Source organism: Heterocephalus glaber, unplaced genomic scaffold, assembly GCF_053883595.1.
Source record: "Heterocephalus glaber isolate CG9 unplaced genomic scaffold, H.glaber_assembly_v1.0 deba00000006, whole genome shotgun sequence".
NCBI classification, from domain to species: Eukaryota; Metazoa; Chordata; class Mammalia; order Rodentia; family Bathyergidae; genus Heterocephalus; species Heterocephalus glaber.
The window spans coordinates 1,200,947-1,217,611 of record NW_028258136.1 but is presented as its reverse complement, the minus strand read 5'-3'; the positions used below and the strand labels follow the sequence as shown (position 1 = coordinate 1,217,611).

The 16,665-nt window shown below is 43.6% G+C and overlaps 1 protein-coding gene across 8 annotated transcripts in view; it reads right to left on the bottom strand.

The window, feature by feature from the left end:
* Pknox2 (PBX/knotted 1 homeobox 2) overlaps window positions 1-16,665 on the bottom strand; it is a 251,324-nt gene that overhangs the window by 180,522 nt on the left and 54,137 nt on the right. For 6 of the 8 annotated variants that reach the window (XM_004874488.3, XM_087204724.1, XM_004874490.3 and 3 more), the window contains exon 2: window positions 3,606-3,675. The exons of 1 other annotated variant lie outside the window; for it this stretch is intronic. The gene's annotated coding sequence lies outside the window, so the exon portion shown is untranslated. Of the gene's footprint in view, window positions 1-1,964; window positions 2,060-3,605; window positions 3,676-16,665 lie in introns of all 8 variants that reach the window. One more of the 8 variants, XM_087204553.1, reaches the window with a different exon arrangement.

Below are 16,665 nucleotides of genomic sequence, written 5' to 3'. Positions count from 1 at the left end.
TTTGTCTGTTTCCTTCACCTGCCCAAATTAAACATTAGTTTCCTAACCTAAGTTTCATGAAAGGAGAAAGAACAGAAAATCATTCCATACTGTAATACAAACCTATCCATCTCCATAAATAGGGCCCACTTTATGTTTAAACAAGTTTCTGGAATCTTATGTGTATTTAGAATCTCAGAACTAAAGGTGACATTGCAATGATGATATCATCAGAACCCCCATTTTGCAGAAGAGTAAACTGAGGCTCTTTTAATAATCTTTTAAAAAAATTTAATGACTTAATTTTTATTAACATGTATTAATTGCACACATTAACAGGATTCAGTATGATAACTTTAATACATGCATATACTGCGCACTGATCAAATAATGAAGTAGTTTAAGACAAGAATACAGTTGTAAGTTGATTTCAATGCTACTGCCAGCTTACTGTTACTTTTTAGTGTATTTATTCTCTGGGCCTTCACTTCTGTGATAATAATTCAGAGATAATAAAAGGATCCTGTAAAGCAGGGGCCAATCAGAAATAGTAACTCATAAAACACCCCAAGTACTTAGTGTAGTGCCTAGTATGCAGAAGTACCCAGCAAGTGTTGGTTACTGATATTCATATTAAACTGATGAGGACAAACCCAAGACTTTCTTGCCAAACTCCAGTACCTTTTCATCAAAACCAAAACCACTTACCCCCTCTTCCCTGCACCCCCAATTAGCCATTTTCAAATATCAGCCCTTTGTGTATGTGTGTTGGGGGGCGGGGATCAGGGATAGACTGGCTTGGTTCCTACCCTTTGGTTGTTTGGATTTTTGTTTCTATCCCTGTAAGTTAGAACAAGGCAGCCAGAGCACTCAGATTCTCTTCCAAATTTCAACTGTATTTGGATCATAAACATGGAAAAGGGAAGAAACCTGGTTCCTTAAGGGCAGGCCCTCCCCAGATCAGAGTACAGCAGAAGGCCTTACAGGCCAAAAAGCAAGGGCTTCCCGGAACTCCCTATCCCTGGCAAGCCAGCTCCTCCACACCATTACGACCTTGATCTTTAGCTGAAACCCACCCCAGCCTCAAAGGCCACACTGATAGAGATGCAGGGAATCTGGATGCCAGCAAAGGGCATGCCCTGTGGATCTAAGTCAGGTCTAAGACACCTCTAGACCGGATGCTTCAGGCTACAGAATGCACACTGGACCCACTCCTGCTGAGATGGCCTATGAAGTTGAGGTTTCCACCAACTGCAGGATCTCCCAGAATCACCATGTCCCGTCCAGGAAGGAAGTGTAGCTTGGCCGTGAGGGGCTCTTGAAACTCAGACATTCTGAGTCAAGGGACAGTATGTTTTATCTAAGACAGAGGTTTCTTTAGCCTGTCTTTCTAGAAAGAACACATCATCTCCCCCTTGCAGAAGACTTCACTTCACTCTTTATGGAAAATAGATGAGACTGGTTATACCAGACTACTAGCAAATACTTGGCAAATACTAGTTGTAGTAGATTATCTTCTCCAAAGATGGCTGCAGCAACGTAAGCTAGCCCTCCAATGCCAATACAGCTTCCACCTAGCTTTTGCTTTCTCTCAGGATCCTCCCCTTAGGAAGCCACATGGAGAGGTCACTCGGGCCTGGATGACAACCCCAGCTAATATCTTAGCCAACAGCTAGCCTCAAAGTCCAGAATGAAGGAACTTGTGGATGATTCCAGCACCAGCTTTTTAGTCGACCCAGATGAAACCTCAGACCTGGTAAAATGCAGACAGGTTGTCCTCACACTGCTTTATCTAAATTCCTGACTTATAGAATACATGAACACAATAAATGTTCAGCCCACTATGTTTTGGAGGTGATTTTTCATACAGCCTAGTCACTGAACACCACGGAATGAAATTGGAATGTTTGTTATTTCCCACTCAAATCCAGCCCTCATTGGTCTTCTCTCTGAAACTTCAGACTTTCAGACTTTTTCCTCCTTACCTGGTTCCCATCACTCTTTGAGCCTGCCTCCTCTTCTTTCTCCTTCTCCAGAAGGCAGACTCCTCATGCCTGAGGTGGCTTTGGCAAACCACTGCCTGAAAGATCATTTGAACCCTTCTCATTTCAGAGTCCTGGGATCTGAAGAAATCTGCTCTTCCTAGGTCTTTACTGAGGTCTGAGTGTCCCCACCAGGGAACTCTCCCTGGGTGTGGGTGGCCCAGTGCCGAGGTGCCCGGCTGCCCTCCAAGACTGGGAAGGAAGGTGCAGATGAATTTCTCCCCTATGCTCCACTGTCATTAAGGTTCATGCTCAGCTTGTTCCTCATACTTGACTTGACTTATGAGGTCCCTGTAACCTCCGGTGCGAGGAGACATCGATTCTCACAAAGGTTATTTTCTTCTACTCTGGCTCCCCCACCCACCCGAGCCCCATCTCCAGGCAGGCTTTCCTGGAACAGGATGGAGGGAGTCATCCTTCTCCACCCCTTCAGCCTGGAGATCCAACCACTCCTAAGCCTGGGCTGCAGAGGAGGTGCCCTGGGAGCCCAGGCCCATCAATCATGGAGGCGACCAGCACTGAATCGCAGGCCATTAGGCGGGAGGGCCGGCGCCCTGCTCACTCACTGGGCAGCCATCGGCAGGATGTTAGCCGATCGCAGGGCAGCCATTCTTATGATTTATTCAAATACTCATTACAGTCAATCTATTTTTACACAGAGGTGAAGATGTGCGCTGATAACGGTTAATCATTTATAATTCCATGGACTGGTTGGAAGCCAATGTACTATCAAAGTCGTAGCAGCAACAGCAACCTGGTCTCTGGCAGCCCCAGAGCAGAGTGGAGGAGCCCTGCCAGCCCAGGGCAGCCCAGTCATCCGGCTGAAAATCACCAACAGTAACTGGACTTAAGGTGCAGTGTGCAAACACATGGGGATCTCAGACTGTATCCTCTGGGAGCTCATGGCCTCGCTGGCGAGAGCACAAAAAGGGCCAGCTAGAGGAGAGGGCAGCATGTAAATGCTGCAAATCTCAGAAGAGGAAGAACTCGCTTCTAGCTAGGCTACCAAAAAAGGCTACCCACAGGTGGGCAGACTCTTTCTTGCCATGTGGGAAGAGGCCGTATGAGCCCATACTTAGGCTCACAATGCATGAAGTAGAGTTCTTACTGGGCAGAGGGAAGGGAAGGGAAGTGGTCAGCAGTATTTTCTTTTGCCTCCCCAGAAATAATTAGATGTAAATGTTAAGTGCAGGCTATGAATTTGGCCTTGTTTGAGAACTCACGCTGTTGCCATTTCCTCCTTGTCCTCCAAACTTAGCCCATACACAATAGAAGCTGAGGTCTGGGTCAGCCTTGCAGACTCAAGATCTTCCTTCCCCAGCATTAATGATACACGTAGCACATCAAGTCCACCTTAATGCCCAATCAATACAGTCTAATTAAATAGCATGTCATATTACAAGGCTGCTTTGTCACATTCAGACATAATCTAATTAGAGCTCCACTGTGTTTTACATTCTGACTAACTCATTGTTGAGTATTTCCCTTGCACAATGCACAGCTGTTAAAGATCTGGTTCAGGGCCGGTCTTGAACCCATAACCTTATTGAGTCAGTGTGGAAAACGTCAATCAAAATTACTTACAGTTCACAGCCCCTTTTCTAGTGAGCCACATGGGGGACAGAAAGCCTCAGAGTCCTGCTCCAGACTTCACCTGCCAATAAAAGAAAACATCTTTATGGACTGTGTAAGACTGTGCTGGGGGTGAGCAGCAGGGTAGAGCTGGGTAGGGTCCAGAGGAGGATTTGTTTGAGCGCAAAGTGGGGGCTGGCAGCTCTGCACCCATAGTGCTGAGTGGGAAAGTATCCTAGCAAAGATGTTCTGGTGCAAAATGATTATGATTTTAAGAGCTAAGCAGGACACAGATGAGGGACCACACCCTTCTGTGTGGGCTGGGTCCCTCCACTATTTTTGAGTTTTGGCCTTTTCTGTATAGGAACCCCAGATAAAAAAGGGCTCTTAGGTGTCAAGTAACCCAAGCTGACCAAGGAGTAATCATTTACTGGGGCCTCTCGCCTGGTGGAAAATCCTGAGCAGGGGTGGAGCTCAGGGGCCCCCTGTGAAAGCTCGCAGACAGGGAAAGTTGCACGTACAAGCAGACAACAAAACTGCCCGTGTTGTTTATGGAGGGAAAATGAAAGTTTCACTACAGGAGGAACTTTCAGGTAAAGTGAAGAAGTTCAGACGAGTAGGAAGGAAAAATGTACCTGGAAAAGAGTGATGAAGACAAGATGAAAAAAATCAAAACCCTAATTACTTTTTTTTTTTGGTACCAGGGATCAAACTTGGGTCCTTGGGCTTGCACAGCAGGCGACGAAACCACTGAGCTAAATCCCCGGCCCCCAACCCTAATTACTTTGAATTCTCTTTCTGGAATAAAATAACTTTTAAAAACAGCACATATTTTGCTGAGTATCTTCCTAAAAGAATTAAAAGAATCATATCACAGCGATATATGTGCATCCATGTTTATAGCGGCACAGTTTGTAATAGCTAAAACTTGGCAACAGCCCAATTGCCCAGCAACTGGAGACTGGATAAAGAAGATGTGGATTTTTTAAATAAAACGGAGTACTTCTTGGCCATAAAGAATGAGAAACTAGAGACATTTATAGCTAAGTGGATACACATTGAGGCCATACTCTTAAGTGAAATAAATAAGACACACGTGTAAATACCAAATCGTTTCTCTGGTGTGAAAAGCTAAAACTGTAAACAAGGATCAAAATGTATAAGTGATATTGTGAAATAGGAAGAAATGGTCTAAAGGAGTGGGGGAAGTAGGAGGGGAAGGGGAAAGGAAAGAAGGGAAAACAAAAAATATGAGAAAAGGAAAAAAATGGAAACAAAGTCTTTGTAAATAGGGAAGAGTGGAGGGGGTGAAGGGAGGGCAGGGGAATGGGGAAAAAATAAGAACCAAGATGCATCATATAAAGAAACAAGATCCCAATGATGAATGTAACTGTATTGTATACCTAAAATGTTCCAATAAACTTAATGGAAAACAAAAAACAGCACATATCTACACTGTGATCTACACTTGCTGGGTACAGCAGGAATAAAATCCATGGGTCCTGTTATAAATAAGAAATAAGATTGACCATATGAAGCAGCACCAGACACAACTACACAAAGTTATGCTAAATTGTGTAGTAGTCTCTCTCTCCATGAAGAGCAGAAGTCAGCAGAAGTTGGGACACTCAAGGGAGTTCTGATGGGGGGAAAGAATGTGAGTGGGACCTCAGAAGACTTGGACAGGCAAGATCTGGCTGATGGAAGGGGGAGAGAGGGTCCTATAGATTGGGTATTTAATGTCCTTGAAAGGTCACCTATTAAAGACTTAGTTCCCAACATGACATTAGTTGGAGGTGGTAGAATGACATTAGTTGGAGGTGGGAACCAGTGAGAGGTCTTTAAGTCACTACGGTGTGCCCTTGAGGGGGATGGTGGGACTCTGGACCCTTCTTCTTTTTCTTCTGTTTCCAAGTCATGATGTGAACAATTTTGCTCTGCCACACATCCCCATGGTGATGTGCTACCTAACCACAGACCCAAAGTAATGGGGAGAATTGACGATGGGCTGGAGCCTCCAAGACTGTGAGCCAAACCGAAACTTTTCTCTTTATAAGTATATTGTCTCAGGTATTTTGTTGCAGTGACAGGAAGCTGGGTGATATGGGCTTGTTAATGAACAGAGGGCATGTCAAAGAAGGGGGCAATCTAAGCAAGAGCAAAGAAGGGGAAGCATGGAAAAAAGCCTGAGACAGCACAGAGGTTGGTGTGACTGAAGGAAACAAGAGAAAGGAAGCATGTCAGCTAATCAGGATGGGCCACAGCATCCAGGCTCTGAGGCTCAGGCAGGAGGAATCAGGCATGCACTGTGAGCTTTTAGAAGCACTGAAGGTTTCCCAATAAGGAAATGGTAGGAGGTAGCACCACTACTAAAGTATTCCTTTAGTATTTTCCCTTTAATTAAGACGAGAGGCAACTTAGAAGAAGGTGAGATTTCAGTTAGAAGATTCGGATATCAGCTCTAGAGAGGTATGCTCATGAAAATACATGGTTCCTCTTGTTCACAATGATATTCTCTAGCCAAAAGGTCTTCCTCTGAATGTTTCTACTGATATCTGCATGATCACAGTTTTTAGTTCATGGAGTTGATGAGGCAGGGACACTAGACTGCAAGCCACTGAGGAATATGATGATGTTTTATGCATCTTTATATTCACAGAACCTAGAAGAGTGCCCAGCATGATTGAGGTTCTCAGAAATAGCTCTTGAAATCTTGAATGGTGGACCCTGTTCATTTCACCCAGAAACTGTAACCAGCACCTCAGAACCAGAGCCTTGGTTGACAAGTGGCTCTAACTTGTGTTTTGTTAAACTACTTACAGGTCACAACTGAGCTCAGTCCACTATGTGAAGTCAGTATGTGAAGTCTCCAGATTAAATTATACGGAGCTTTGTGCTCTGTCCCTGCCCTCTGGGAAGTCCATCTGAGATACTAGCCACTTGGAAGAAGATATGGCAGACTTTCCATCTGTCATAATGCAGAGCTGCTGTGCCAGAGGGACAGAGTCAAGATTGTTACGACACATACCAAGCTAAAAGGAAGGGTCAAATTAAAAAGTCCATTTTTGCTTTACTGGTTATTTCTTGCAAAATAGCATCATGAGAACCACAAATGAAATAATTTCAAAAATAAGGAAAAATTGTTTATGATCTCATTTCTCTAAACCATCAAATTATACTCTGTGGCCTGCAAATTTTCCTTTTCTACAGAATTATTGATAAATATTCGACAAGTATATATACACCAAACCTGGCTCCTATATTTTAAAATCAATTGCAAAAACACAGAACTGTGTGACCCAGTTTAAAGAAATGACCTGGGTTATTTGAGTCAAATGCAAGTTCAGAATATGGTGTTGCTGCCAGACTCACTAAATGTGATCTTAGGTTACATTTACAATTACACCGTGTCCAACTAAGACCTGGACAATTTCTACTCTAAACTTAACAGTCCATCAGTTCTATGCGTAATTCTGGCATCATATTTTAAGAATTTTAACAGTGATGAGTAGAAAAGAGAGAAGATATTAAGCAGTTAAATTGTGGGTTAAAAGTCTAGTAATTAAAAGTACAGGTTCTAGAATCACATTATATGTGCAACTATCAATCTCAACTTGACCGTGGGTGAGTTCCTTATCGCCTCTGTGCCTTAGTTTTTTATTTGTAAAAGATGGATAATAACATATCTTTCTCTGTAGCTATGAAGACTACAGGACTTAATGTAACCTAAGGTGCATAGGGCAGCACCTAACACAAAAGGAGCGCTCAGTGAATGCGAGCTATTGTTGTTGCTATTTTCATTATTATAAGGAGGCTGTGAGACAGAAGTCATGGAGGAAGAAACCGAGCAGTATCTTCATGTGCCCCTCTCTAATATTATCCATTGGTCCTAATTCTACTAACTAAAACAACGTGTTCCTTCTCCCTCAGGGTGGTCCTATAAATGTTGGGAGAAACTACATGAAAGGGACTGAATTATTCTAGAAGGTAGGATTAAGACTAACTGCAGATGTTAGAGGACGCTGATCTTCAGTTCAACATAAGAAAGCTATGAGAACCCTTCACAAGTGAGCCAGGTTTTCTCAGAAAGCAGTGAATCCCAACTCTAGAGGGAGAACCCTACACTGGGCGAGAAGTGGCCAAAGAGCGGTTTCCCTTGGATTTCAGCCATTTGTAAAACTGTTTTTAAGAAATTACAAGGCTGATGAGATTAATACCTTATATTTTGATAAAATACTAATAGTGTTTTCTTTCATCATCATTTCAAAGTAATTCAATGCACAAAAGAAGGGCAAAACCTCACAATACAGTCATCGCTAGAATTGAACCTACACATCACAGAAAACCTCTCTCTCTCTCTCTCTCTCTCTCATCTCTCACATGGAAATTCCACATTATACTTGTCTTTCACTCCTCACATGCACCAGTGGAGTAGTCTTCCCAGACCAGCCCTAGCCCAGGATGCACGCAGAAACCATCATGTGCATGATATTATACCCTGGCAAGTAAACATCATGTCAAAAGCCTTCAGTCATATACCAGTGCAACCAGAATTAGAACTTCAGTCTTTATTCACTATGAAGATACTATGGGATCATAAATGAGATTGACCATTCCCATTTATAAACATGAGGGGAATTTGTAAAGTGATAAACGGGAGGAAGTTTTTGAATAGTCATGTTTATTTGAAAAAGAGTCGGGAACAGGGATTAGGAGAAATCTTCCCACAGGAAGTAGTACAGTGGGATTGACTTGGCATACTCAAGACAGTTGTGCAGTCCTCCATGAGGTACACTCAGGCAGGCTGGAAGGATGGAGGGAAATGAGCCCTGGCTTAAGCAACCCATGGCTTAATACAGAGAGCACTGGATCAAAAGTATCAGCCAGACATGAGTTCACGCCCTGACCCTGTCACTAACTTACTGTTTGAACTTGCTGTTGTTGTTTTTTTATTCTTTGATGCAGAGTTTCGATATGGAGTTCAGGCTGGCCTTGATCTCACTATGTAGCCCAGGCTGGCCTCAAACTCGTGGCAATCCTTTTGTCCCAGCCTCCCCAGTACTAGGATTATAGGTAAGCAACACCACACGTGGCTCTACTGTTTGAACTTGGACAAAGGCCTTTAATCTCTTTATGCCTCAATTTACTCATCTGAAAATGATAGACTAGATGATTCTTAAAACAGAATTCCATCTGATATCTACATGATCTCTGAGGTTATACAGATTAATCTCCAGGGATAGCACTAAGTGTCTCGCTAAGGTAGAGCAGTAGTATGTCACGGAAGTGATGAGTAAAGAAGCTGCAGTTGGACATCTCTAGGTTAAAGCTGGAGACCATCACTTATCTAACCTTAACCTCTATGAACCTCAATCTTCTCATCTCAGAGACAGATAACAGAAACTCTTTTAAATGTGATAACGTATGCACAGTATTTAGTGTACTTCCTGGAACATACCAATAACTTAATCAATGGAACTAGTGTTAGTGTAAAATAAGGGTCGGCAACAACTGAGTGGGAAAAAGAGGGCCAAACAGAGAAGATTGACAACTTCTGCATTCATCCCACAGCCCTTCTGGGGTTGTGGGATGAAGCACAAGTTTCCCTGTGCTTGCCCAAGCCAGACTTTAGGATGAGAACCAAACTGTGACAACCTCTTCTTGGGCACCATAGTCTCCCCGGATGTTCCTGTTCTCTGAAAGGCCTTGTGTTGGCATATGGCAAAAATTCACAGAACTTCAAAGGAAAGATCTTAGTCAGACAGCCCACTCCTGAAAAATATTTGCAGGCTATTTCTCCATCCCTTCAGACAGTTTGTCTTATCTCTCACCATCAGAGAATCCATGTCCCCAAGTTGCTCCACCTGCAGTCCCTATAAGTTGTTTATACTTGTCCATTGGGTTTGTCAGTCAGGCATTGTTGGTCATGAACATCAGGCTTTAAATGACACAATAACTGAATAAGTGGATAAAGAAATAATTGCCTGACACTAAATACTCAGGTCTGAGACTCCTACCCACTGGCGTTGAGAGCACTGCATGCCCTTCCTCTAAGTCTGGTAGAAATAAATTCTATCTCCACACCCATCCTCAGCCCCCTGAGTCACGGGCAGTCTGAGGGCTCAGTTGCAGGGGACCTGCAAAAGTTCCCTCTGTCACCCTCCCTCTCACCTTTGGTCCGTATCTGTAAGTCTCGGTATGAATCTGAAACCCTGTAAGGAATCTTAACACTGGTAGGCTAAACCTAATGATTTTTCTACATGGGAGAAGGAATTGGAGATGCTTAGCTCTCTCTATACTGGATGAAAGCAAGTGATTTACCTTCCAAGCCCAGGAAGTGAAGACCAGAGACACACAGTGGTGCGGGTTCACAGAGAGGCTGCCCTCCGCCCAAGCAGACGGATTGGAGGTTCACTGGTAGAGCAGCCTCCCTGGCCTGGGGACATCCTCTGCAGTGCACACATCAAGGCCCAGGCCCTGCCAAGTCTCCATCAGGAATATCACTGTTCCTCCACTCATGCCATTTCACTGACCTGACCAGGTGGGCTTGCTTTCTCTCTCCAGAATAATGCAAGGGCCCCTGATAGGCCTCCCGGCCTCCAGACTCAACCTCTCTTCCCCATATACCCCCTTACTTACTGCCTCAAGATCTTACTGAAATACACACTAGATGATACCCACCCCTCCTTAAAATCCTTCCAAGACTTCTCAATTCCTGGTAGAGGCTGCCAACTGGCAGCCCCTATGTTGACTCTTGCTGTCTGGTGTTTTTATAAATTCTGCCAATATCTAAACATTTGGGAAATTTCTCTTTCTACCAAAAAAAAAAAAAAAATGACTCAACTACACTAATCCTGCATTTCCACGTGCTACTCACTGGATGACACTGGAGACCACCACCTTCTTTGACTTGGGTGGAAGTCCTCCTCTTTGCCCCCTAGATAGAAAGCAGGTAGCACCCTGGAAGTCTCTCCTGTCCAGGGTTGAGACTCTGAGAGGCTGACTCCCACTGCCTGCTAGAGTTTCGTGTTCAAGGTGATAGCATGGGGTGGTTGAGGTTGTCACATTATTTTCTCATCTCTGCTGTACCCAGCTGCAGGCCGAGGGAGGTCAGCCAGCACCACTCCCACCTGGACCCGCTAAGTATTCCATCCTGTCACCTGGACACCTCCTCCACATCTCACTGGGCACAGCCAGAAAGACCTTTCTGAACTTTTTCTGGGTTGCCTGTGGCAGCAGGCAGGTACTGAAGAGACCCATGCCCCCTTGATTCCCAAAGATCTACTCCCAGCTCCAGCGTCTCCCCACCCCTACCTCTGTGGCAGCTGCACCCCTCCCTTTATTTCCATCCCACTCTTCCTATCAAAGCCCTAACAGCACATATTTTGTTAATTGTACAAACCTAATGGGGGAATGCATTGGCAAAAAAGGGTAATGGCCATCAGACCAGCAATAAAACAAAATTAATGGCCCATAGGAAGAAATCATGTCCACTTAATCCCAGCTCTGAAACTCTAATAGAATAATGGAATACCAACTGAGGGTTTTTTCTCTCTATGTAGATTGCTTACACCATGTTAATCACTTGCAAAGCAGGCCACATACCACTCTGGCTCACATGACCCTCCAGGGAAAGTAGCAGACCAGAAACCTTCAGTGCGAAGCTCATTACTGACATGCACCACTGCAGCCCCTCCCCCAGGTGACTCCGGGAAAACCAGTGTGGGGCATCATTGAGAGCCGTCAGGTGTGGTGGGCCAGAAAGCAAGACACAGAACACCTAAAAATAGCAAGCATTTATTGAGTGTTTACTATGTGCCAGACACCGGGCACATCCATTTTCATTCTCCATAGTCACATGGTGCCATAAGGTAGCCACTAGCCACATGTTGGTCTTTCCATTTAAATTCTAATTAATTAAAATGAAATAAAATGTAAAATTCAGTCTCTTGTTGCACTAGCCACATTTCAAGTGCTCGACAACCACATGTGGCTAGTGGCTGTTTCACTGGATGGATAACTACCTTCCAGTATGAATGGAGAAAACAATGCACAGAAAGGTTCAGCAGCTTGGTCAAGGTCAAAGAGCTAGTCAGTGACAGTGTTTGGGACTATAATCCAGATCCCCTGACCAATAGTTCTCAGGAGCCAAGGGAGAAAACAGAGCCATGCCCAGGCCCACATGTGGTATGTGAGAAGGAGGAGGCAACCCTTCAGCCTCCTGGGAGAGTCCTAAGTCTGGTCAGATGGTGGGTAAGCTAGAGGACAGAGCTCTGAGGAAAAGCAGGAGAGAGGAAGTGAGGGTCTTTGTGACATTTGATTCCACCGTCTTTTGGGAAAATAGTAAAGTGGAATATACTACAATTAAAAATACATTAAACAGCCAGGCATGGTGATGCATGCCTGTAATCCCAGCACTCAAGGCTGAGGCAGGAGGATTGCTGCGAGTTTGAGGCCAGCCTGGGCTATACTGTGAGTTAGATCAGCCTGAACTACAAAGCAAGAACCTGACTCAAAAAAAAAAGTTAAACATAATACTTAAGTTGAGCAACCCTGTTATTATGGTTTGTATTTAGATGTCCCCCCAAAGCCTCATTCGGATGAGGTGGGACTTACTTTTTCAGAGGTAGTTGAATCTGAAATGTGTGATGCTGGGGTTAAGGCCATGTGATTACTAAACCACTACAGGTGAGTGATTAGTTTGGCACTGCCCTAATCCCGGTCATCTGAATAAGATAAAAGGGGCGGAAAGATGCTGTTAAACTCTCTTGTTACTTTGCTACGATGTGCGCATTGTGTAGTTTCTGCTCTGCCATGCCTGTCTGTCATCCCCACCTTGGAGTCAGCCAGTTATGGACTAAAACCTCTACGAACTGTAAGCCAAATAAAGCCCTTTCCCTCTAACTTTGGGGTGTTGGATATTTTGTCTCAGCAAAGAGAGAAAAGTAACTAACACAAACCTCAACTTGAAAATATATCTTAAAGAAAGAAAAGTATTGATACGTAAATATAAGGCAGCATTGTTTAGAGTGATAAAAGCAAAAACAACACAGGTGTCTACCAATAGGGGAATGATTGGATAACATGGAACAACCACATTGCAACTATTTAAATTAGCAAGTTCAATCAGTATCTTTTGCCATGTGAGATGGTCAAAATATTCAAAGAAAGAGATGGAAATAGAAGAGTGATGCAGGCAATGTGGCTCCATTCCTGTAGAAACAGAGAAGACTATTGAATTTGCAGGAGTTTGTGGGAGTACGGAGAGAGCATGGACCAATTCAGATTAGGGTGCTCTCATGGTGCTGATGGAAGCTCATTGCTTTTAGTACATCTTTGCCTTGTTTGACAGGCTGCAGTGAACACTGCCACTTTCACAGTCTTTGAAAAGAAATTTAATAAAGTTAAAATAATGGATAAATGAAAGAAAAAGAGGAGTGATTTGAGAAGTAGTGTTACTAGCTGTCTGGCCCTGGGCAAGTTCCTTAACTTCTCTTGGGCTTGGTTTCCTCACCTGGAAACTGGTAATAATAAGGTGTCATGGACATTGATGTGAAAATCAATTTATACCATCATACAGTAACCACTCAATGTATATAGCCTTTTGATCATTGTTGTCAGAATTCCTTGCCCAGTACACAGAGGAACTTCCTGGTTCAGCCATCCTGGGCCTTTTAATGGCAGTTGGTTTTCTACCTCTTATGGCCCCCATATTTTGCCTCATATTACAGTTTTAATGTGTCTACCTCCCCCATCAGATGCAGACTGTACGCTCCTTGCAAGTAGGAACGGATTCACTCAGTCATCCATTTATTCCCCTAATAATTATGTCCTAGGCACAAAACCAGGCACTGCGCCTGATACAGGAGATCCAGCAATGATCAAAGGAAAGTCCCTGATTCCAAGAAGCACAAATTCTAATGGGAGGAGTAAATGATAGATGATAGAAAGATAGATAGACAGATGATTGATAGATGATAAATTGATCAATAGGTAGATATTCATAGATGATAGATTGATCAGTAGATAGCTAGATAATGAAATGGTGATAAACACAAAGAGAAAGGCAGCAGGAAGGGAGAACATGAGTGACTAGAAAAGACAGGGTGGACGTTTGAGAGAATGAGGGCACGAAAGGCGGCAGGGATCTCTGGGAAAATGCCTTTTGTAACATATGCCACAGGGCCAGGAAGGTCAGCAACTGTTCAAAAGATATTGGTTTAAGAATAAAATAAAAATAGTCCCAGCACTTTGGGAGGCTGAAGCAGGGTTATCACAAGTTCAAGCCCAGTATGGGCAACTTAGTGACTTAGTGAGGCCCCAAATAAAAAATAAAGGACTGAGCATACAGATCAGTGGGAATGCCCTGGGTTCTAGCCCAGATAACACAAAAATTAAAAAAGAAATTAATTAAAAATAGACTTAAAGAAAAGTACAGAATAACTAAAACACCTTAAAAACATGCTTCCACTTCCAGGTACAAAAAGAATTGGAAGCAGACACTCAGATACTCGTACATCCATGTTCACGGCAGCATTAGCTACAAGAGCCAAAAGCAGAAGCAATTCAAAAGGCCAGTGATGACAAATGGATAAGCAAAATATTGTAGCTTAGTTTGGGTCTGAAACACTCCCAAAGGCCCATGTATGAAAGGCTTGGTCACCAGCCTGTGGGGCTCCTAGGAGACGGTGTAGCCATTAGGAGGTAGGTCCCTGCTGGTATGCCCTTGGAGGGAATATTGGAACCCTAGCCTCTTCCCGGTTTTGCTTCCAAGCATTCATATCCTGATGTACAGTGCTGCCACAAACCCAAAGCAACAAGGCCAAGCAACCATGGACTGAAACTTCTGAAACCATAAGCCAAAATAAATCTTTTCCTTTATTAAATTGATTTTCTCAGGTATTTTGTCACAGGGACAGAAAGTTGACCAACATAATGGTATAAACATACAATGGAATCTTACTCAGCCTTTCAAAGGAAGGAAATTGTGACAATGCTATAACATGAACTGACCCTAAGGACATTATCCTAAGTGAAATAAACCAGTTACACAGCGGCAAATACTGTTTGATTCCTCTTATATAAGGTGCTTAGAGTAGTCAAATTCACAGAGACAGAAAGTAGAATGGTGATTGTCAGGGGCTGAAAGTGGGGTCAGGTGGATGGGGAGTCATTTAATAGGAAGAGAGTTTCAATTTTGCCAGATGAAGAGTTCTGTGGATGGATGGAGGTGATGTTGCACAACAGTGTCAACGAACTTCATGACACTGACAAAGAATTAGTTAAGATGGCTATGTATATTTTACGACAATTAAAAATACATGTACCACGCCTAATTTCTCCCTATTTCTACTAGGAAAAAAATAATTAAAGATCCTAGGATTTAAAGAGCAAGAAAAAGAGCAGCTTATCAGCCTAAGGAGGGGGATAAGGAGCCAAGGATTACTGGCAGAGAAAGCAGGGAGCCTGCAGTCTTGCAGCTTCCGCAGGGAGATCTCAGGAGGCAGCTGCAAGGAAGAATGGGACTGGGCTCCTTGAATCATCTCCTCCCAGGGCTGAAAACTGGTCAGGCCGGGCTGCACAGTGACGGCGACTTTCCTGGGAGCACCAGTCTGAGCCAAGGTGACTCCAGAGGGTTGTTACTAGAAAAATGAGAAATGGTATAGGATCAGAAAACAAAATAAAGGGCCAGGGATTTAGCTCAGTGGTTCCTCTGCCTGCCTCGCAAGCGCAAAGTCCTGAGTTCGATTGCCGGTACCAAAAACAAAACAAAACAAAATAAAAAAGGAAAACAACTTGATAGGGAAAAGGAAGAGGAACCAAGTCTCTAGTTTGAAATGAAAGTTTAGGAACACATCCATAGCAATAAACACTGTGCAGGAAATCTAAAAGGAGAAGGGAATAGAAGGCTAAGAAAAAGATGAGAGGATTTGGGTTCCTGATCTGATGCAGCTGTGAGCAGCATGGTATGTTAGAAAGAATTCAACCAGGACCAGGAGAATGGTCTTTATCTCCACAGTCCTAGGACCTTTCACCTGTCACCCTAATTCTATGGACCTCAACTTCTTCACCTATTGAGCCAAGTGGCTAGAACACAGCAAGAAGAACCTTAAGGTTTTAGGGGTCCACAAGCCTCTCAAAATTTTTTCCAGAATGGTATTATGTGTACATTTTTCTGGGGAAAGATTTAAAAATTGTACCAAGATTCTGAAGCTGTCCCCATTCTCAGAGAGGTTAGGAACCAGTAGAAAAGATATTCACTAAGTTCCTATTCAGCCAGAAAAATCTTAAGATTCCAAGAAATCTTGGATTACATGCCAATAAATCCTTGGGCCTCAAATAAATCTAGATGTTTATTCCTGCCTTGCTGGCAACACAGAGATATTATAAAAATGTAATGAAATAACTACATACTTTGAAAAGTTAAGATTATGTCTCCCACATAAGTAAATACTCTTGTTGTGGTTGCTTCCTGGAAAGCAAGAGAAATGCTGGAGCAGACATCTAGGAGGAGGAAAGAAGCTGGCTCCTATTTTTCTAGAACAAAGGCAGCATGATAACAGGAGGTGGATCTGCTACAGGATGACCTTTGACTTTCCTCATTTGGTTAGAAATGAAGAGGCCTTTATTTCCCCTAGTGGAGAGGAGTCCAGCTCCAAAAGATAAGTAAAAACAGCCTCCTCAGGAGCGCAGCCCTGGGCAGAAAGATGCATCTCTTTGTATAACAAGTTCTCATTCTGCATCTGGCTTTGCTTTGGTGGGAATTCTCATTTGTGTGAGAGGAAAGCGACAGCCGGGATCCATCAGGGAAAACAGCTCAGGCAGAAGACAGTATTTGACCAACAGAAAGCAAGACCCAGACTGATAGCCTGTATAATGACTAAGCCAAGATCACCAGGGCACAGGGAACATCCACCATGGTGTCAGCGCCCACCAGGCCAGAGGCAGAGGGAGAGCAGAAGCTTGGAGCTAGCTCAGTGCAGGAGCCAGCATTAGAATGGAGCATGGTTGGGCCTGAACAGTCATACAGATCATCTATTCTGATCTCATTTCACATCTGAGGACACGGTTA